The 22,039-nt window shown below is 43.9% G+C and overlaps 1 protein-coding gene across 1 annotated transcript in view; it reads left to right on the top strand.

Moving 5' to 3' along the window:
* The first annotated feature begins 10,075 nt into the window (after positions 1 to 10,075).
* LOC128016574 (sulfotransferase 2B1-like) overlaps positions 10,076 to 22,039 on the top strand; it is a 63,353-nt gene continuing 51,389 nt past the window's right edge. The window contains exon 1 of the mRNA XM_052601198.1: positions 10,076 to 10,221. The gene's annotated coding sequence lies outside the window, so the exon portion shown is untranslated. The remainder of the gene's footprint in view (positions 10,222 to 22,039) is intronic.

Below are 22,039 nucleotides of genomic sequence, written 5' to 3'. Positions count from 1 at the left end.
TAATGTAAAAGGAGCTCATTCAAATACTGAGGTGCTAAACCATTCAGGGCTTTATAAGTAATAAGCAATATTTTAAAATCTATACGATGTTTGATAGGGAGCCAGTGCAGTGTGGACAGGACCGGGCTAATATGGTCATACTTCCTGGTTCTAGTAAGAACTCTTGCTGCTGCATTTTGGACTAGCTGTAGTTTGTTTACCAAGCGTGCAGAACAACCACCCAATAAAGCATTACAATAGTCTAACCTTGAAGTCATAAATGCATGGATTAACATTTCTGCATTTGACATTGAGAGCATAGGCCGTAATTTAGATATATTTTTGAGGTGGAAAAATGCAGTTTTACAAATGCTAGAAACGTGGCTTTCTAAGGAAAGATTGCGATCAAGTAGCACACCTAGGTTCCTAACTGATGACGAAGAATTGACAGAGCAACCATCAAGTCTTAGACAGTGTTCTAGGTTATTACAAGCAGAGTTTTTAGGCCCTATGATTAACACCTCTGTTTTTTCTGAATTTAGCAGTAAGAAATTACTCGTCATCCAATTTTTTATATCGACTATGCATTCCATTAGTTTTTCAAATTGGTGTGTTTCACCGGGCTGCGAGGAAATATAGAGCTGAGTATCATCAGCATAACAGTGAAAGCTAACACCATGTTTCCTGATGATATCTCCCAAGGGTAACATATAAAGCGTGAAGAGTAGCGGCCTTAGTACTGAGCCATGAGGTACTCCATACTGCACTTGTGATCGATATGATACATCTTCATTCACTGCTACGAACTGATGGCGGTCATATAAGTACAATTTAAACCATGATAATGCACTTCCACTGATGCCAACAAAGTGTTCAAGTCTATGCAAAAGAATGTTGTGGTCAATTGTGTCAAACGCAGCACTAAGATCCAATAAAACTAATAGAGAGATACACCCACAATCAGATGATAAGAGCAGATCATTTGTAACTCTAAGGAGAGCAGTCTCAGTACTATGATACGGTCTAAATCCTGACTGGAAATCCTCACATATACCATTTTTCTCTAAGAAGGAATATAATTGTGAGGATACCACCTTTTCTAGTATCTTGGACAGAAAAGGGAAATTCGAGATTGGTCTATAATTAACAAGTTCTCTGGGGTCAAGTTGTGTTTTTTTATGAGAGGCTTAATAACAGCCAGTTTGAAGGTTTTGGGGACATATCCTAATGACAATGAGGAATTAATAATAGTCAGAAGAGGACCTATGACTTCTGGAAGCACCTCTTTTAGGAGCTTAGATGGTATAGGGTCTAACATACATGTTGTTGGTTTAGATGATTTAACAAGTTTATACAATTCTTCCTCTCCTATAGTAGAGAATGAGTGGAACTGTTCCTCAGGGGGTCTATAGTGCACTGTCTGATGTGATACTGTAGCTGATGGCTGAATGGTTGCAATTTTATCTCTAATAGTATCGATTTTAGAAGTAAAGTAGTTCATAAAGTCATTACTGTTGTGGTGTTGGGAAATGTCAACACTTGTTGAGGCTTTATTTTTCGTTAATTTAGCCACTGTATTGAAAAAAAACCTGGGGTTATGTTTGTTTTCTTCTAAAAGAGAAGAAATGTAATCAGATCTAGCAGTTTTTAATGCTTTTCTATAGGATATGCTACTTTCCCGCCAAGCAATACGAAATACCTCTAGTTTTGTTTTCCTCCAGCTGCGCTCCATTTTTCGGGCTGCTCTCTTTAGGGTGCGATTATGCTCATTATACCATGGTGTCAAACTGTTTTCCTTAACCTTCCTTAAGCGTAAAGGAGCAACTGTATTTAACGTGCTAGAAAAGAGAGAGTCCATAGTTTCTGTTACATCATCAAGTTGTTCTGAGGTTTTGGATATGCTAAGGAATTTGGATACATCAGGAAGATAACTTAAAAAGCAGTCTTTTGTGGTAGAAGTGATGGTTCTTCGATACTTGTAACAAGAAGTAGAATTTACAATTTTGGCTATATGAAGTTTACACAGAACTAAATAATGATCTGAGATATCATCACTTGGCTGCATAATTTCAACACTATCAACATCAATTCCATGTGACAGTATTAAATCTAGAGTAATTTCGACAATGAGTAGGTCCTTAAACATGTTGTCTAACACCAATAGAGTTCAGAATGTCTATAAATGCTGATCCCAATGCATCTTTTTCATTATCGACATGGATATTAAAATCACCAACTATTAAAACTTTATCTGCAGCCAGAACTAACTCGGATGTAAAATCACCAAACTCTTTAATAAAGTCTGTATGGTGCCCTGGTGGCCTGTATACAGTAGCCAGTACAAACATAACAGGGGATTTATCATTAACATTGGTTTCTCTGGATAATGTTATATGAAGCACCATTACTTCAAACGAGTTATACTTGAAGCCTGCCCTCTGAGAAATCCTGAAAACGTTGTTATAAATTGAAGCAACTCCTCCCCCTTTGCCTTTTAAACGCGGCTCATGTTTATAACAGTAATCTTGGGGGGTGGACTCATTTAAAATAATGTAATCATCAGGTTTTAGCCAAGTTTCTGTCAAACAGAGCACATCTATATTATGATCAGTTATCATATTATTTACAAAAAGTGTTTTCGTAGAAATGGATCTGATATTCAATAAGCCAATCTTTATCATTTGTTTATCCATATTGCATTTGTTTTTTATTTGTTGAACCTCAATTAAATTGTTAACCTTAACTTGGTTTGGACGTTTTTTGTATTTTCTAGTTCGGGGAACAGACACAGTCTCTATAGTGTGATATTTATAATTAAAAACAAAGTAGTTGATATGCTGTGTTGTTTTTGTTGGTTAGTAGCAGTAATATGCAGTTATTACCCGTGTCTACTGTGTTTTTTGTTGGTTTTCATGAGACCCCCCTTGAAATGACCAGGACCTCCCATTGCCCCCCCAATCAAAATTGTCTGGAGCCGCCACTGCATATACTACATCTGCAGTGCATATGTGTTGCATATTTTTTTACGCACCCATGTTAACGGATTCCAGTAGTGTTCCAGGAGTGTTGCATCTGCAGCAGTGCAGCGATCGTTTACGTACCGAGTAGCGAACTGCAAACGCGTCCTGTGTGAAAGCACATCGAGTCCGTGCTGCACCACATACGTAACGCACACGGACGGCATACGCACTGCATACGCACTGCAGACAGAGTATGTGGGAAACAGGTGTGAGCAGGGCCATAGCTGGGGTCAGCGGGGACCCGGTAAAGGTTGTACCAGTGGGCCCTGTTTGAAAATGTTTAATTTGTATGTTCGTTTATTTTTATTTATTTGTGCTATTTACACAATGTTTAAGTTTTTTTTCAATGTGTAGGTGTCAAGGTACAGAAACCAAATAATTAAATGTAAAATAGCACTGAATAATTTTTAAGTTTGACTGTTAAAACTACAAAGTAATTCAGTCAAGAGCAGTGAGTGATTTTCATTTTCATTTTCTTGGATTAACATTACAGCAGCAGTATTTTAGCAGTAGCTAAAAGCACATCTTTTTGTTTGTTCAAACTGCGATTTGTATTTGTTCGTTCAGGTGCAGGAGGGACTTCGAGAAGAACTTTGCAGAAGAGAGTTCGGTTCAGTGTCGCTGTCTGTGATATGCGACTCTCTCTCGTGCGCACCGAACACAGCGTGCACATAACCAGCTACTCTGTTTGCGTCTTGTGTTTGGATGCTTTAATGTTTAAATCGACAAGCTGTAAGGCTTAAAAAGACGTGAAAAAGATAAGCTTTCGTGACGATGCGCAGCAATGGCCCGTCAACTGTCCTGAGCATCTTTTTAGGCTGGCCTCAGCCAGTCGGTTATATGTAATATCAAGGTGAAAGTCATCATAGCTTTCTTATTATAGACCCAGCTCCCAACCCAACTTTGAGAATAGATTAACAGTAATATTTTTTTATCCCCCGATAAGAGTCTCATGTTAATGCAGCACGTTAACGCCGATAACGGCCCACCACTAATATATATAAGCCTATATATATATATATATATATATGCGTTTTAGACACCATATTGCCTGTTTCTGCTCTATTTCTACAGCAAAAAATAATTCCAAACACAGCCACGAAAGCAGTCACGAGTGTGTGACCTGCAAGCACTTTCAGTCAGCACTTTATATCTTGAGTTTGGGCCTAACGACTGTAGAGTCGTCCTCAAGCCAAGACTCAGCTATGTGCCAAAAGTGCTCTCCACTCCATTCAGAGCACAAGTCATTACCCTTTTAGCGCTACCCACTTCAAAAGGTGAGCAGGGTCCTAACCACCCAATCCAGTTTGGGCCCTTAGAGTTTTTGGCTGCATCCGAAAACTGAGAAATGCTGCCTTCAGAGGTCGCATTCCAAGGTAGGAAGGCATCAAGGCACGTCCGAAATCAATGTCAGCTTCATTTCCTGTCTCCTGAGATGCCTTCATCTGGCTGGTTTTTGAAGGCAGCATAGATGCATTCCATTCTGTGACAGTTAAGCCAAAAAATAAAGATGGCGTCTGAAAGTTGCGATCGGTGGTCAGTTTGTGTGTAAATGAACAACGTTTTCCACTTTTTATGTAATTTCTAGTGAGAAATTAATACTGCAGTAATGAAATATCCACTTAGTTATCACCAAAGCTCTCTATATTTTGCTGTAGATCATTAAACCATTACTCCACCTCAGAAGCCTGTCCGTAATCCGTTTCATGAGGTGCCTTCGGGCAAAAATGCTGCCTGCAAAGTCATTGCCTGATTAGACAGCAAGACAGCAAGTCACCTGCCTGTATAAGATTTCTATTCAAACTGAAAGCATAAATATAGCCCACCCCATGCTGTTTTCAAAGCACAATGCAAAACTGTGACATTCATTCACTGATGCTTTTTAATCAGCAGCTGCGCTAAATCCGGAAGCGCATATACTTAATTAAGTTTTGTAAATCGTCAGACATATTTACCACTTCATTAAATTTTGCTTTGTAGAAAACCTTTCTAAAAAATGAATTTCGTTTTGTACAAATTTTATCTTAATTTTAATAAATGTTTCATCAACCAATTGCATGTATTTTAATAAATAAAAAGCAAATATAGCAGACAATGATAACCGTGACATGGAAGCACCAGCGCGCCGCGTTCATTTGCACTGCACTGTGAACTAGAGCGCATCTCATCGTAAATGAAACTCAGCGTAGGCCTATGCCTCATACATTAGCATTAAATATCTTTGCTGCATCCTTTCTAGAACAGACGGGTGCGGCTTTGAAATTTGCTCAAAAAACTGTGGCGCGGATGATGAGTTTTGTGACACATCTCCTTAATAAACGGAGGTCTGAAATCTCTGCCCCTTTACCGATCAGAGCGCGCGCTGACACGGAGTTAACCCGCTATCTCCAAGAACAACCAACTGACTCTACGACAGATCCACTAGCATCTTTTTTTTCTTTTACATATTGCCCTGGCTGCAACTTGCCACAAGAAGAGATCCTATTTTATTGTGCAAAATCTAATATTCTGTAGCATAAAGCATAAAATTTATTCGAGTAAAATTTATTTTTAACCAATTTTTTCTCTATCTTCTCGCCCAAACACATCAGTATATTCCCCTTCCACATCCGCACTCAGCAAATCAAAACTGGCCCGCGCCACACTCAGTTCTGAAGGTCTGAATGCAGATCTATAGTATAAAAAATAGTCTGGTGAAATCTAAACAATGTCATATTTTATATCTGTCTTGCAGTGTCCCTGGCCAACACGATGGTTGGAGTTTTGGTGGTACCATTTTCTGTATACACTGAAATCTCTCTTCTGTTGACCAACACACCACCGATGTGGTACCAGAGTTGCTTAACAGCCTCACTCAGAACCTTGGCAACCGTGCATGCTAATTGTTCCAGTATTTGCTGGATGCACTTTTGTCTCAGTTAGTACCATCTTTCTGATGACAGTGGAGCACAGTGTGGCAATCCCGCATCCACTGCATAAAGACACTCTTGTGACACAAAATTACACCCTGTTCCTAATTCTCTTATCCTGGTCTGGCAGCTTCTTACTGGCAATGCCTCCGCTCATGCTAAGCAACAGCTTCACGTTAGAGTACAATGAATGCAGCAGCATGTGCAACTATGTACCCTTACTAATCAGCAGTGGCGGCTCCAGACAATTTTGATTGGGGGGGCAATGGGGGGTCCTGGTCATTTCAAGGGGGGTTTCATGAAAACCAACAAAAAACACAGTAGACACGGGTAATAACTGCATATTACTGCTACTAACCAACAAAAACAACACAGCATATCAACTACTTTGTTTTTAATTAATTAATCAATTGCAGTGTGCAAACAATTTGCTCAAACTTAATATGACCAATAATCCACAAATGACTTAAGCGGCTAACTTTTTTAACGTGGCTGAAAATCCCTCTGAACAGGGCCGTGGAGAGATCTTTGGAGGGGCAGGTGCTCAAAGTATAAAAGGGGCACATGGAACAAGGCTTTAAATGGTGCTTTTCAAAATATCAATACAGCAATATATTTTATTGCATTCCTTGCTGATTCACGTGTAGATATGGTTGGTTATGTATTGATACAGCAGCAAATGCTTTGATGCAGTTTTGAAAAAGAAACAATAGAGAAGACAATTTTAAGTTTAAAATAATAATAGCTCTGGGATTAGAAACTGAAATGTCTTAAATTGTCCCAACCTGATGGCTTTTTCTTCTAGAAATTATAAATAATAGAATAATTATGAACAGTTGCTATAGTAAAAACTATAGAAAACACGTGTGCCTCTACATTTTCCTCTTTCTCACCAGCCTCTGTCTCCTGGCTTGCAGTTCCATGCTCTCTTTCTATCACTTGTGCCTCTACATTTCCCTCTTTTTCTTCCTCTTTCTCCATCTCCTCATTTGATTTATTTTTTTCCACTCTCTGTCCATCTAGGAACAAGGCTCAATTTACTATTTCAGCATTAATCTATTATTTTAACCATCACTACTACTCTTGCACCTAATCAATAAGTCCACCTTAAATATTAGGGGTGCTCCGATCACGATCGGCTGATCGTTATGCGCATCTCGTCAGTAAAGCCGGTTCTCTAATCAGCGGTTAGAGCAGCTGTTACTACACAGAGCCGTTGTTAACTGAGAAGATGCGCCAAAAACGCTGAAAATGAAGTGGATTTGCGCATCTTCTCTATTAACAACGGCTCTGTGTAGTAACATCTGCTCTATGTGAAATCATGCACCTGATGGAATTTACAGCTGATTAGAGAACCGGCTTTACTGATGAGATGCGAATTAACGATCGGCCGATCGTGATCGGAGCACCCCTATTAAATATTGATACAAAACATAAAAAAATGATAAACTGGAATATAGTGATTCATAATATTATTTCTGTTGTAGTTGTTGTTGCCTAAAATCGAACACCTTTGCAATGTAAACAAATGACAGGCTACATTTGTTATACATATCCTTCACACTGCACTTTGATGTCAGGTATATTATGCATTTTTTATTGACATTGATATTTTTACATTTATTTCCATAGATACTAAAAATGACAATCTCAAGGACTGACAAAAAATATGAATAATTTTACAGGCCTTGGTTTTGGGACCCAAATATAATATAGAAAAACTCTTCATCTGAGATGTTGCTGCAACCACTTTCCTGGATTCTGACTGATTTGACATGGAATAAAGCCTCTATATTCTATTAGACACTAGCAGGAGAAGACCAGGGTTGATTTGGAGGTCTAAACACACCCTTGCCATGAAAAACAGACCGTTGATATGGACGCGGAACGGACTATTTTCTTTAGTGGAAGCAATACAATCGTTTTTAAAATCAATAAATTTTGTCAAATTATTTATTTATTTTGTAGGTAGCAATGTAATAAGTGGGATCGTGTATAGCGAGGCGGTTGTTATAGCGAATAACAACCCCTTCAGGCTGATTTTTCACCAGCAATGACTGCAAACTCACCTGTCGGCCGCTCATCGTGTTCAAAACGTCCCTCACGCTAGCGTTTCTTCTTCTCTCCTGTTTCCATGTCGGTGGCGGCGCCGAGGTAGTCGCTAACAAGCTGCTGTTGTGGAGTGCGAATTACATGACAGTTTACTAGCATGTGTGTGGATTTGAAGACATTTGTGTTTGGATCAGCAAGGCGGAAAATTTGTGCCAAAAGTCACGTGACAGTTTTTCGTACTTGTAGAATTTTGTTTTGTACTTGAAGGATTTTGTTTTGTACTTGAAGGATTTTGTTTTGTATTTGAAGGATTTTGTTTTGTACTTGAAAGATTTTAGTTTGTAATTGGAAGATATTTTTGTCATTGAAGGCATACGTTTCTTTGTTCACGTAAAACGTACTGTATTTGTTTGATAGCTACGTTTTTTATTTGCAGAACAAAATGCATTAGTTTGTGAGTGATGTTTTGTATTTGCAAACCACACTGAGTTTGTTTGTGAATCATTGGGTGTGAGTAAAACACATTTTGTGTGTGTGTGTGAGGTTTTGGCATGATTCTCACTCCATAGTATCGGGATAGCTTACATTAACGTTACAGCACCTATACTGCCCGCAGTTGCAATCAGCTTCCAGAAGAGATCAGATGTGTTAAAACACTAGTCACATTTAAATCTAGACTCAAAACTCATCTGTTTAGCGGTGCATTTATTGAATGAGCACTGTGCAATGTCCGAATTGATTGCACTATATTTTCACTGTTTATTTTATTTTATTTTTTTTTACGTAAAACCATTTTCTAACGGTTTTTAAATGTTCTAAAAGTTTTAAAATTGCTTGTTTTATTTTTGTTATTATTTTTCTTCATGATTATTTTACTTTCTTTTATGTAAAGCACTTTGAATTACCATTGTGTACGAAATGTGCTATATAAATAAACTTGCCTTGCCTTGCCTTGCCTTACAGACATAATGTTAATGCTGCAGTGTATATGGTAGTTCTGCCAACGGTAAAGCCGTTGGTTCAGTCCAAAATGGCGGCAGCGCGATAGCAGCGCCATCTAGCGATTGTTGTCAAAACTGCAATGGAGTTTCGCCTCTTGTTACTTCTATACTCTTTGACTGAATCACAAATGCGCAGTATCATCAGCTCCTCGGTTCTCGAATCAGACGCGTCTGACAGAAACGGTTCTCGGTTCAGTGTACGAATAAATGTCGAAATAATAATTATTTATTATTATTCTGCGTAGTTTAAAGATATATTTTTATATATATTTATCCAGGATATATATGTATATAATCACGAAGAGGGTGGGGGGGTCAAATGGGGGGTCAAGGCGTTTTTTGGCAGGGTCAAGGCGTTTTTTGGCTTGAGACCACCCAGGACCCCCCCCCCGGCGCCGCCGGTGCCTCTATTTTGCTTGGGAACTAATGTGATCGGAGCTGCGTCCTCTGGAATCCTCTGAAGCGGTTGACTTCTACGTTCCGATTGGTTGCTGCCCAACCGCGTCATAGCTCATTACCATAAAGTTGCCTTGATTTCAACTCTGTTCGACGCTCTCAAAGGCCAAGTCGCGCCACGCCGCTGGTTTACATTGAAAATGAATGACTTCCGGCCACTTTGACGCTCTCGACCCCGGCGGTGTGAATGCACAGTAATGCAAGTTTTGTTAATTGTTCTGTGAGTTACGTTTAGGGGGGCACAAAAAGTCATTTGGGGGGGGGCACTGCCCCCCGATGCCCCCCCTTGACGACGGGCCTGATCAGCCGATACTCCAGCAAACAGAAGCTGCTCTCCGAGGGAAGTCTTGGCAAGGACGCAGGAGCTGGTGGGTGTTCCCACATGCCCTCTTTTTCCGATATCAAAGCAGCTAAAACCATTGGAATCCTCACCTTTGCTTTCACAAACTCAGTCTCTCCTATCACAGTATTTGTGCTAGGGAACATAGTGGGATACACCTGGTGCAACTTATCCTTTTTTGCATTTTGGATTCTGGTGAGAACTAGCTGCTGAAATGTGATTATTTACAATGTGCACGACGACCAGGACTGACCCCGCTCTTTCAGCAGGACAGATCACAACATCACTCAGAGAATAACTGATATATATATATTTTTTTTTTTTTTTTGACAGGAGCTGGATAAAGGCTGGGTCTGACTTCACTTTCTTTCACATCCTGTCATTTTTGTCTTCAGAGATTAACACTTAGCTTTTCAGGATCTCTTCCACAAACAGTTCAGGGACAACAATAAGCATCATTCCAGGTATTGTGGCATTTGTCATTGTTTTACAGAGAATTATAGTCTTTATTAGAATATCCCTGCAGCTATTTCTTTTTTATTCAGTGCAGAATATCAGAACAAGAGATAGCACCACATCTTAATGTGTGCCATTATATGTTTGAAAAATAGAGAAATGCCTTATTGATTATTGTTTTGCATATTCAGCATAGTTCTGTGAAGTAAGACATTTTTGAATGTGATTTATAAAAACAATTAACCTTTCGAAAGAGTTCTATTGGTAACTACAGTAATCTGGCAAAAAAAAAAGTGTAATTACGTAAATTCACATAAACCAAACAAAATTAACATGTGCAGTAATATCAAATTTACAGGTGAAATCTGGTTTTGGAATGGTTTTTGGAATGGTGTTAATATGTAAAAGTCATCTGATCACATATGAACACCTGAAAAAAGAAAAAAAGTGATCAAATGTTTTACACATTTCCCACGTTCCAAAACCATGGGTGTGTTTGCGGAGCTGAAATGTGAGCAGTCAAGCCAGACACTTTCTGCTTTCATGTGGTGTTTGCATACTTGGTCACAGATTAAGAAAATGTGACGAGTGGGGCGGGCCAAGAGCCATGGGAACGAGGCCGGTGGAGTTATTTGAAAATGAGCAATACCTGGGGCCCGAGTTTAAACTTGAACTCTGAGTTGACTTACCCTGAGATGGGAAACTCTGAGTTTTCGGTTACAGAACAGCTGAAATGAGTTTGTTTAATCAACTCTAAATTGACTGACTCTGAGTTAAGCGTGTGCACCACAACCATAAAAAGCCATTATCAATGGAGCGCCGATGTTACGATTCACCATGGCAACAGCTCCTGCCAAAAAGCTGTCTACATACTTCCGACACAATACAAATATAATTATTCTCAGTGTTATAATATCACAGGTGAAAATTGGCAGAACGTTAGATTAATTAACTTATAGCTAATCATTTTATGGTATCATGGGCAAAGGATATATATAAAATAATAATATTAATAACAATATTTTAAATGCATTTTTCTTGGAATTAACATACTTTCTTAGCGATAGATCCTATTTACAGAAAAAATGTACAGTGAAAACCGTGATATATTATATTTAAAATGTAAAAGTAGCAGTTCTTTGCAACAGGCTAAGTATAAATAATAATTAGATGCAAGTTATACTTTATACTGGCAGATACATACTAGGCCCATGTGCACCTCGCTATTGTTATACATTAACAGGATGCAATAATAACAGATTGTAAATTATATTAATTACAATTTTAAATAGTTGCATCATTAATTTAACACTCGTTAGGCACTTAACTTCCACTTTTAGAACATTTTGTTAATTTTTATTGAAAATAAATTCTAAAGCGACATGTGATGGGAAAAGTGAGAAGAATGAGCTTGGCAAAAGCCAGACTCTAACCCAATCAATCGCGTTACAAGCTAGTTTTCCGTGCCCAAAACATTACTGCCTACACCACTGAAGCTGTTATTCACATGTGTAATTTTTTACCTTATGTGTCGATGGAGGGCGGAGCTACAGTAGATTTGCACTTAGTAATGGACACTCAGAATAATCTTGTTTGCGGTTTGCATTAAGATTATTCGTATTACCACATTGGCATATCATTTTACTTAAGTAAAATGCACCTTTACACGGACAAGGTTCGAAATTGGCCAGTTCCACAGTCTGCCTCGGAGGTTAGAGCGTTTGTGGGACTGTGCTCATACTATCGACACTTTGTAAAGGACTTTTCGAAACATGCAGCCTCGCTGAATCAACTGGTGGGCAAAAAATGTGCCTTTTGTATGGAATACCCATTGTGACAATGCATTCCTTGTCCGTTCCTTGAATGTCACACAGAGACGTTGGTCTACTTTTGACCGAGAATTATGGGCTATTGTTTGGGCAGTGAGAGAATTCAGACACTATCTCAGACTTATTTATTTATTTATTTTATTAGTTTATTTGACAGGGACTGTGCACAGTTCAAGCCCTGTACCAGAGTTAGCTGTAAAGCTAATTTACATCTGTGGTCCCTTCTAGCGCTAAAACGTATGTCCCTCGAGGATGACCCAATGGGCAGAAGGGCTAGATGGCTTTTGGAATTGGACCCCCTGAATTGGGTCAATCTGCACAAAGAGGGTAATCAACATAAAAATGCTGATGCACTGTCCCGCCACCTAGTGACACCAGACATAAAAGACAGTGAGACGACAGATAAAGTAGTATGGGATGTCATACAATCTAATGGATATTGTTACTATGCAGCAGAATGATCCAGATATCGACACAAGTGCAACAAAAATGGGTAAAGCAATCACAAAGGCCTCCTAGGAGACAGCTGGCAGGTGCATCTCGGAATTTACGTAAATATTGGACTGAGTTTAATTGCCTGTTCATAATAAAGTTTGTTAATCTGTATGCCCTGTCTAACCAATCTGCACAGACTGTCAATCACTGCTTGTCTGAGGACTACATTTTGATACACGGCATTCCTGAATCTTTGCACTCTGATCAGGGCCGCCAGTTTGAATTGGAAGTGGTCTCGACTCTCTGTCATTTGCTGAAAATAAAGAAAACGTGCACCACTCCCTACCACCCAGCATCCGACGGCATGGTGGAACATTTTAACAGAACACAGATGGCTAAGATACTTTTGTCATGTGGGGGTGTGTGGGACAATTATATCAAACAGGTTGGATTTGCATACAGTTCTTCACCTCATTTGAGCACCACGTTCTCACCTTACTTTCTGGTTCACAGACGAGGACCAAGGATGCCCACTGACGTGTTACTAGCCACGTACACACTGGACTAGAACGTTTCAACATGTCATGCTGCATTCGTGTATACTTTGTTTAAAAATCTACCTGATGCTTTCAGGAGTGCTGATTTTCACTATGGGTGATTAAATGATGCCTAATATTTGCTAAAAAATTGATAGATTTTACAGTGTGTAAGCTAGAGGCTAAGTATAAGTTTAGCACATATGTTTTCACTCGCCAAACTCTGACTCAGCACTTCAGAGTTTCAATCTCTGTCAGGCGATCTACGCTATTTTTCAAATCATCTAAATGGAATGTGCAGCGCACCAGTATTCGACATACCATAAACTGTAGTGTAAATGTAAATTGTTTTGTCTCACACACATGCAAAGAGAGAGACAGAGCGATAGAGTCTTACATAACATGTAAATAAATGCACTACATGTAAATTATATTCTTTGTTGTGTTTTCCTGTCAATATACCAATGTTCCTTCGGAATTCTTCAGCTTTTAAGAACGGCTGGTTTCTCTGGTAGTGGGTGGAGCTAATGCACAAAGGACAATCTCACTGGCTGGCACTCACCTATTATCATTCCTGTTTTGATATCAGCAAATCAATTTGAATGAACCCAGGCAACGTGATTAATATTTATGAACCCAGCAGCTCATTAATCCTTAGTGCTTTTTATATTGTTATTAGTAGAATTTGTAGTAGTATTGCTATGTTATCAGTATTTTTATGTTTTTCCTTTTTTATAGAAACACTTTCTAAACACTATATAATAAAAAACATAATCTTAAGCACCACCACTGGCGTGTGCGGCCGCCAGACTCCGCCCCTTACCCGGACCCTTTGTCCATGAACACTGACCGACCCACACAAACCCCGCAGCACGATGATAACATCAGATCCCCTGTTTATTTTGGGCACTCTCCCCCTTTGGCCACTTTTATCCCCTGTTTTGTTTTTAATTTCTGTTAATAAAAGCCTCTCCGAGGCCTGACGCCATGCCCACTGTGTCTGTCATTGGCACCTCCCGTTACACTGGTGGAGGATGCAGGCATGGCGGAGCCTAGACAGCGCAGTTGGAAAAAACCTGGTGACGTCACTCCCTCTCACAAAAGTTTGCAAAAACCCAGACTTGAATGGAGGAACGATGGAGATGGCCTCCCAGCCACACAAAGGGGTAAGGGACTTCTCTTTTATTTTCATTTTACCCTGTGGTTGGTTGAGGCTGTCGACTAATACCCAGTTTCTCTGTCCCTGTACCGGTGTGCTGCAATAGGGAGGACTGCCCGGTAGGGATGGGTACCGAAACCCGAAATTAAACTGGCCCCGAGGCTAAATTATGAAAGACCGTAGTATCACTAAGATCTGATGCTATCGGTTCTACTTTCAGTACTGGAGGGAAAAATTTTTTATGTAGTATGTATTTTTGCTTAATAATGTAATCGTGTAAATTTTATCTCACCAAACATTTCTAATGTGTGACAATATTAAGACATTTGTCTTTGAGATCTGCGAGATCTGTCATGCATGCCGTGGAGGCTGTCTGTCAGTCACACACACACACACCACAACGAGCGCAGTGTGATGGGTATTGAAGAGAGAGGACTCAAATGCAAGGGCAAAATGACAGTCTTTAATTAAACAAGGGAAAGCCACAGGTAAATCCAACCAAGGAGTACAAACGATGAGAACCGAGGGAGGCCCGAAGGCTGGGTATAAATAACACAGGTGACCTCTGTGGCTGGAACGACCAGCAGGCTGGCGAGGCGGAGGCTAGACCGGGCTCAAGGGAGAACCGGAGATGAGAGCTCGCAGAGCGGGGAGGCCGCAGCGTTGGACAGCAGGTAAGGTTCTGTGGGGTGCAAATGGTGAGCACAGAGAAGTACGGGCAGTGATAGCAGTTAACTAACCCAACAACGATTATACAGGACACGACAGGACAAGACCAACTTCTAGTGAAGATGCCAAAGACCACAGCCTCATACGGAAGTAACAATCTGACAAAGAAACACGAGAACGAGAGGGTAGAAGTAGCCCAAATAACAAGGCAAGATGAGAACCAGGTGTAGGGGGAATTATCTTAATGAGAAGTGAAGTCAGCTGTGACACAGAAGCGAGGAGCGAGGGAGACAGGAGGGGAGAAACCAGCAGGGGGAGACAGAGAGAGAGAAAAAAAGAGAGAGATAGAGACAGGATCATGACAAGACCATGACAGTACCCTCTCCTCAAAGAGCGCCTCCCGGCGCTCCAGCGGGGAAATGCTGGCGAGACCGGAGGAAATCATCAATGAGCGAAGGGTCCAGGATATCCTTAGGGGAGACCCAACTCCTCTCCTCAGGACCATACCCCTCCCAATCGACTAAATATTGGTGACCACGACCCCGATGCCGCCTATCTATGATCCTGCGGACGGTGTAGACCGGGGACCCTTCGATACGAACGGCAGAGAAAGATGTGGGGGGGGGGGAGCGGGAGACCGGTTTAATGCAGGAGACGTGAAACACCGGGTGAACACGACGAAGATTCTGCGGCAACCGGAGTTTGACGGCGACAGGGTTAACGATCTTGATAATGCGGAACGGTCCGATGAAGCGGGGGGCCAATTTACGGGAGTCAGACTGGAGGGGTAAATTAGATGTAGAGAGCCAAACCCTCTGACCCGCGACATAGCGAGGACTCTTGACACGCGATCTATTAGCAGCCACGCACATGCGTCTCTTAGAACGACATAGAGCAGATCTCACCCTCTTCCAGGTTCGCTTACAGCGGCTGATAAAGGCCTGAACGGACGGGCAGTGAGAATCGGTCTCTTGGGAGGAAAATAAGGGCGGTTGATAGCCGAGGCAACATTGAAAGGGAGAGATACCAGAGGCCGAGGAAGGGAGGGAGTTATGAGCATACTCAGCCCAGGAAAGCTGTTCGGCCCAAGACGAGGGATTGCGAAAGGCTAGACTGCGGAGCATGCGGGCAACAACCTGATTGGCTCGCTCGGCCTGGCCATTAGTCTGTGGGTGAAAACCCGAGGAAAGGCTAGCAGTGGCACCTATGAGACGGCAAAATTCTCTCCAGAACTGCGAGGCGAATTGCGGACCCCTATCGGACACGACGTCGGTGGGCAACCCATGAAATTTAAACACATTATCAATCATAATCTGGGCCGTCTCCTTAGCAGAGGGCAGTTTGGTAAGGGGAATGAAGTGCGCCGATTTAGAAAAGCGGTCGACTACCGTCAGGATGACCGTCTTGCCGGCCGAGGGAGGGAGACCGGTGATAAAGTCGAGAGCGATATGGGACCACGGGCGAGAGGGAACAGGTAGCGGCCGGAGAAGCCCAGCAGGTGGGGAATTGCCCGCCTTGGTCTGGGCACAAACAGAGCAGGCGGCGATAAAACGGCGCGCATCACGTTCTAAAGAGGGCCACCAGAAACGCTGGCGGATAAAGGCGATAGTACCTCGAACACCGGGATGAACCGCTAATCTAGAGGAATGAGCCCATTGAAGAACGGCTAATCGTGTGGGAACTGGGACAAAGAGGCTGTCCCTAGGGCAGTTACGGGGAGTAGCGACGTGAGAGAGTGCGCGCTTAACCTGTTTCTCGATTCCCCAGACCGTAGCCCCCACCACCCGACCGGGAGGAATAATCGCCTCTTGGGGGGTGCGGCCGGTCGAGGGATCGAAAAGTCGAGACAACGCGTCCGGCTTACCGTTCTTAGAGCCCGGACGGTATGAAATGACAAAATCAAAACGCGTAAAGAAAAGGGCCCAACGCGCCTGACGCGAGTTCAATCTCTTGGCGGAGCGAATGTATTCTAAATTGCGATGATCAGTCAAAACAATGAAAGGGACAGAGGAACCCTCTAACCACTGCCGCCACTCACCCAATGCCAAGCGGATGGCGAGGAGCTCACGATTCCCGACATCGTAATTACGTTCCGCGGGGGAGAGGCGGTGTGAGAAGTACGCGCAAGGGTGTATCTTATTATCCGACGCTGACCGCTGGGAAAGAACGGCTCCCACCCCTACCTCGGAGGCGTCGACCTCAACGATAAACTGTCTTGAGCTATCTGGAGTGAGGAGGATGGGCGCAGACGTAAAAAGGGTCTTAAGCCGGTCAAACGCCTCCTGCGCAGAACCGGACCAACCGAAACGAGACTTAACCGAAGTGAGGGCGGTGAGTGGCGCGGCCACCTGGCTGTAGTTGCATATAAAGCGGCGATAGAAATTAGCAAAACCGAGAAAGCGCTGTAGCGAGACACGAGAATCAGGGACGGGCCAATCGAGCACGGCCTGGACCTTGGTAGGATCCATACTGATCCCCTCTGCTGAGATAACGGAGCCTAGGAACGTTATAGACGAAGCATGAAAGGAGCACTTCTCGGCCTTAACAAAGAGTCGATTCTCAAGCAAACGTTGGAGAACGCAGCGAACGTGCTGCACGTGAATCTGGAGAGAGGGCGAAAAAATCAAAATGTCATCGAGATAGACAAAAACGAATAAATTGAGCATATCCCGAAGAACATCATTAATCAGAGCTTGAAAGACAGCGGGGGCGTTAACCAATCCGAAGGGAAGGACTTTATACTCGAAGTGGCCGAGGGGCGTGTTAAAGGCGGTCTTCCACTCGTCCCCCTCCCGAATGCGTACGAGATGGTAAGCGTTACGTAGGTCAAGCTTGGTAAAGACTTTTGCCCCCTGCAGGATATCAAAGGCTGAGGACATCAGCGGCAGTGGGTACCGATTCTTTACAGTGATGTCGTTCAGCCCCCGGTAATCTATGCATGGGCGCAAAGAGCCGTCTTTCTTCTTAACAAAAAAGAATCCGGCGCCGGCAGGCGACGAGGAAGGAACGATTGTGCCGGCGCTGAGAGACTCAGATAAATAATTCTCTAAAGCCTCCCGTTCGGGAGCGGAAAGAGAGTAGAGCCTACCCCGAGGGGGCGTGGTCCCCGGGCGGAGATCAATAGCGCAGTCATACGGGCGATGGGGCGGAAGAGACATGGCTCGAGAACGACTGAAAACCCCCCGCAAATCGTGATACTCCTCCGGTACCCCAGTCAGATCTCCTGTCTCCTCCTGCAACACAGAAACAGAAGACACGGGGGGAACAGCCGAGGCTAAACACTTAACATGACATGACAACTTCCAAGACAAAACAGACCCCTTAGCCCAGTCAATGTGTGGATTGTGAAGTTCTAACCAAGGGTGCCCCAGGACTAAAGGAGTAAAAGGAGACTGAAAAATAAAAAAGGAAATTGTCTCTTTATGGTTGCCAGAGACGGTCAGAGTTAATGGGATAGTCTGTTTCTGTACCCTAGGTAGGGCGCTGCCATCAAGGGCAAATAAAAGGGTGGAGTCTCTTAGCGGTGTGAGCGGAATACCTTGTTGGAGCGCCCACTTCTCATCCACAAAGTTTCCCTCGGCCCCAGAATCGATCAAGGCCACACAGGAGGCTGACGACCCCGCCCACTGGAGATGCGCTGGAAGTGTCGTGCAGGAAGTGGAAGGGATAGTCTTAGAGGTAGCGCTCGCCAGTAACCCTCCTCCTACTGGTCGAGCGTTGGCCTTAACCGGACAAGAAGACACACAGTGAGAGGCACTAGCACAGTACATACAGAGGCGGTTATGAATCCTCCTCTGACGCTCCTTAGCGGAGATACGCAGACCACCCAGCTGCATGGGTTCAGGTTCAGAGTGGGAGGGGCTGACACGGGGCGGCGAGAAAAGACTCTCCTCCAGGCGATGAGCACGACGGCGTTGATCAAACCGTCTCTCCACACGGATGGCCAGGTCGATAAGGTCGTCGAGCCGGGCAGGGATCTCACGGACGAGGACCTCGTCCCGCACCTCTGGAGACAAGCCCTCCAGGTAGCGAGCGGTCAGAGCGGGTTGGTTCCACCCGCAGGTGGTAGCGAGGGTCCGGAACTCAATGGAGAAATCCGGCACGGATCGTCTCCCCTGCCGAAGTGTGGAAAGCCGACGGGAAGCCTCCTCTCCATAGGCGGAGCGGTCGAAGACCCGGATCATCTCCCCCTTAAACCGCTCAAAGCTTGAGATGCACCCCGCCTCAGTCTCCCAGTTGGCCGTTCCCCACTCGCGAGCCCGCCCGTGGAGGAGTGAAAGAACGAAAGCAACCTTGGCCTTCTCCTTAGCATATGTGACGGGCTGGAGCGAGAAGACCACCTCGCACTGAGTAAGGAAAGCGCGGCACTGTGTTGGCTCACCCGAATAGGCCGGAGGATTATTTATGGTTTTTTTTATTATTTTTGGAGGTTGTGAACCTGGTTGGACAGCTCGGACATCTGGGCGGCCAAAGAACCGACGGCGTGTCCGGTAGCGGAGATGTCCTCCTCATGCTTCCCGAGGAGGGCGCCCTGATGCTCAACGGCGCTCTGGAACGGGCTGCCACTCGCTGAGTCCATCATTCTGGTCAGATTGTTCTGTGATGGGTATTGAAGAGAGAGGACTCAAATGCAAGGGCAAAATGACAGTCTTTAATTAAACAAGGGAAAGCCACAGGTAAATCCAACCAAGGAGTACAAACGATGAGAACCGAGGGAGGCCCGAAGGCTGGGTATAAATAACACAGGTGACCTCTGTGGCTGGAACGACCAGCAGGCTGGCGAGGCGGAGGCTAGACCGGGCTCAAGGGAGAACCGGAGATGAGAGCTCGCAGAGCGGGGAGGCCGCAGCGTTGGACAGCAGGTAAGGTTCTGTGGGGTGCAAATGGTGAGCACAGAGAAGTACGGGCAGTGATAGCAGTTAACTAACCCAACAACGATTATACAGGACACGACAGGACAAGACCAACTTCTAGTGAAGATGCCAAAGACCACAGCCTCATACGGAAGTAACAATCTGACAAAGAAACACGAGAACGAGAGGGTAGAAGTAGCCCAAATAACAAGGCAAGATGAGAACCAGGTGTAGGGGGAATTATCTTAATGAGAAGTGAAGTCAGCTGTGACACAGAAGCGAGGAGCGAGGGAGACAGGAGGGGAGAAACCAGCAGGGGGAGACAGAGAGAGAGAAAAAAAGAGAGAGATAGAGACAGGATCATGACAAGACCATGACACGCAGCGCACGCATACAGTATGAAAACTTCTGCTTAATAATAAAGAGTGACGATGGTGAAGAGATTTGCTTAATAATGTTATCGTGCACATTTTATCTTACCAAACATTTCTTATTTGCGATATTATTAAGACGTTGTCTGTGAGATCTGCGAGATCTCTCATGCACGCCACGAAGGCTGTCTGTCAGTCACACACACACAACAATAACGAGCGTGGCGCACACAAACGCATAAGGGGCTGTTCACATATCGCGTCTTTTGCACGCTCAAGTTCGTTATTTCAAATGTAGATGCACAGTATGCGCGCTCATAATGGAAGCGACATGGTCGCGACTCTCACGCGGTGCGACAAGCTAATTTTTTCCAGGCGCGTCCGCACCGCATCGAGTTAAAAACATGTAAACTTTTCAGAATGCCGCAAGCGCACCGCAGGTCCTGTAGCTTCCTCACCTTTTCCGTAACAAAGTTGAAAGCTCAGCCAAGATGACGGAACAGCTGATCATAGCTGTATGTGGATTTTTTAATTAATTTAGTAGCAGAGCTACTGCAAGCAATTTTTAGTGCTGCAAATCCATTTATCCATTGCTGAAATTTCTGCGTCTTCATGGAGAGAGCAGGTCATGGTTGCTTAGCAATGGCAGACGCATCAGGAGCACAAGTGTCCAAAGGCTTTGGGGAAAAAAAAAATCAGAAATCGGCGCGCCCTTCATTTTCCACGCGTTTTTAGATGCGGTATGTGAACAGCCCCTTACAGTACGAAAACTCTCACTTAATACAAAGAGTTACGATGGTGGAGAAAGCAAAACATTCCAAAGTGTGGTTATACTTCACTAGAGTTGATGCAGACAACGCTGGTTGTCATAACTGCAACAAATGTTTTGCATGTAAGGGCGGAAACACAAGCAATCTTAAGCCTTCTTAATCGTTAAGCAATATCGGTAAGAGTAGTAATACCGTTAAAACCTTAATGATACCCAACCCTACTGCCCAGAGAGGAATCCCTGCCCTGCCCACTCAAACCGTTTGGAGCCTGGTTGAGGAAGGTAGCATTCCCATGTGGGCGGCGCCCTGATTACGGGGATGTCGCTTGGGAGGGGGAATGTGACGAGTCAGCTGCGTCCTCCCTGATTATCATCGGCACCCCGTCCTAAATCATTGCCCTTCACCAGGCTCCCAACAGGAGTGGGTGAGTGAGAGAGGAGGGGTGCTGGATAAGTCAGGGCTGGCGGCGTGTGATGGGGCACACCTGATGTGAATGGAGCCTCATCACCGCCGCTGTTTAAAAGCCCAATGCACCTCTCTGCGAAAGACCGGTCTCTTCCCCGTGCAAGCACACTGGTGTCCTCGTGGGTCAAGGAAAGGGTGCATTGAGGGATTATCACACCACCAGAGAAGTGAGCTGCCGGACCCACGATCCGGATAAGAACCACACCCGATTACACGGCAGACGGGCCAGAATGCCGGGCCGTCCATCCCCTGCAAGTGCCATGGCCAACGAGCAGGATGCGGCCACTAGAAGCACCCCGGACCAAAGAGGGGAGTGTGTGCGGCCGCCGGACTCTGCCCCTTACCTGGACCCTTCCTCCATGAACACTGCCCGACCCACACGAACGCCGCAGTATGACGAGGAAACCAGATCCCCTGTTTATTTTGGACACTCTCCCCCTTTGGCCACATTTATTCCCTCGTTTGTTTTATTTTCTGTTATTAAAAGCCTCTCCGAGGCCTAATACCACGCCCACTGTGTCTGTTGTTGGATCCTCCCATTACAATATACTTACATACATACATTTATACATATTATTATTGTTATACCATCAATGGGGCTGAGCCCCGCCTAAAATGAAAATCCTAGAATTGCCCCTGCTGGTACAGAAGTGCATGATCTAGGGGTGTTGAAATGAATCTTTGTGATGTGGACGCGGACAATTCTGCATCAATAGGCTTGTTCGAGATGCATAGCAGA

This window comes from Carassius gibelio, chromosome A7 (genome assembly GCF_023724105.1).
Source record: "Carassius gibelio isolate Cgi1373 ecotype wild population from Czech Republic chromosome A7, carGib1.2-hapl.c, whole genome shotgun sequence".
In the NCBI taxonomy this organism is placed as follows: Eukaryota; Metazoa; Chordata; class Actinopteri; order Cypriniformes; family Cyprinidae; genus Carassius; species Carassius gibelio.
Note: the sequence above shows the minus strand (reverse complement) of the source record. Positions and strands in the feature narration are given on the sequence as shown.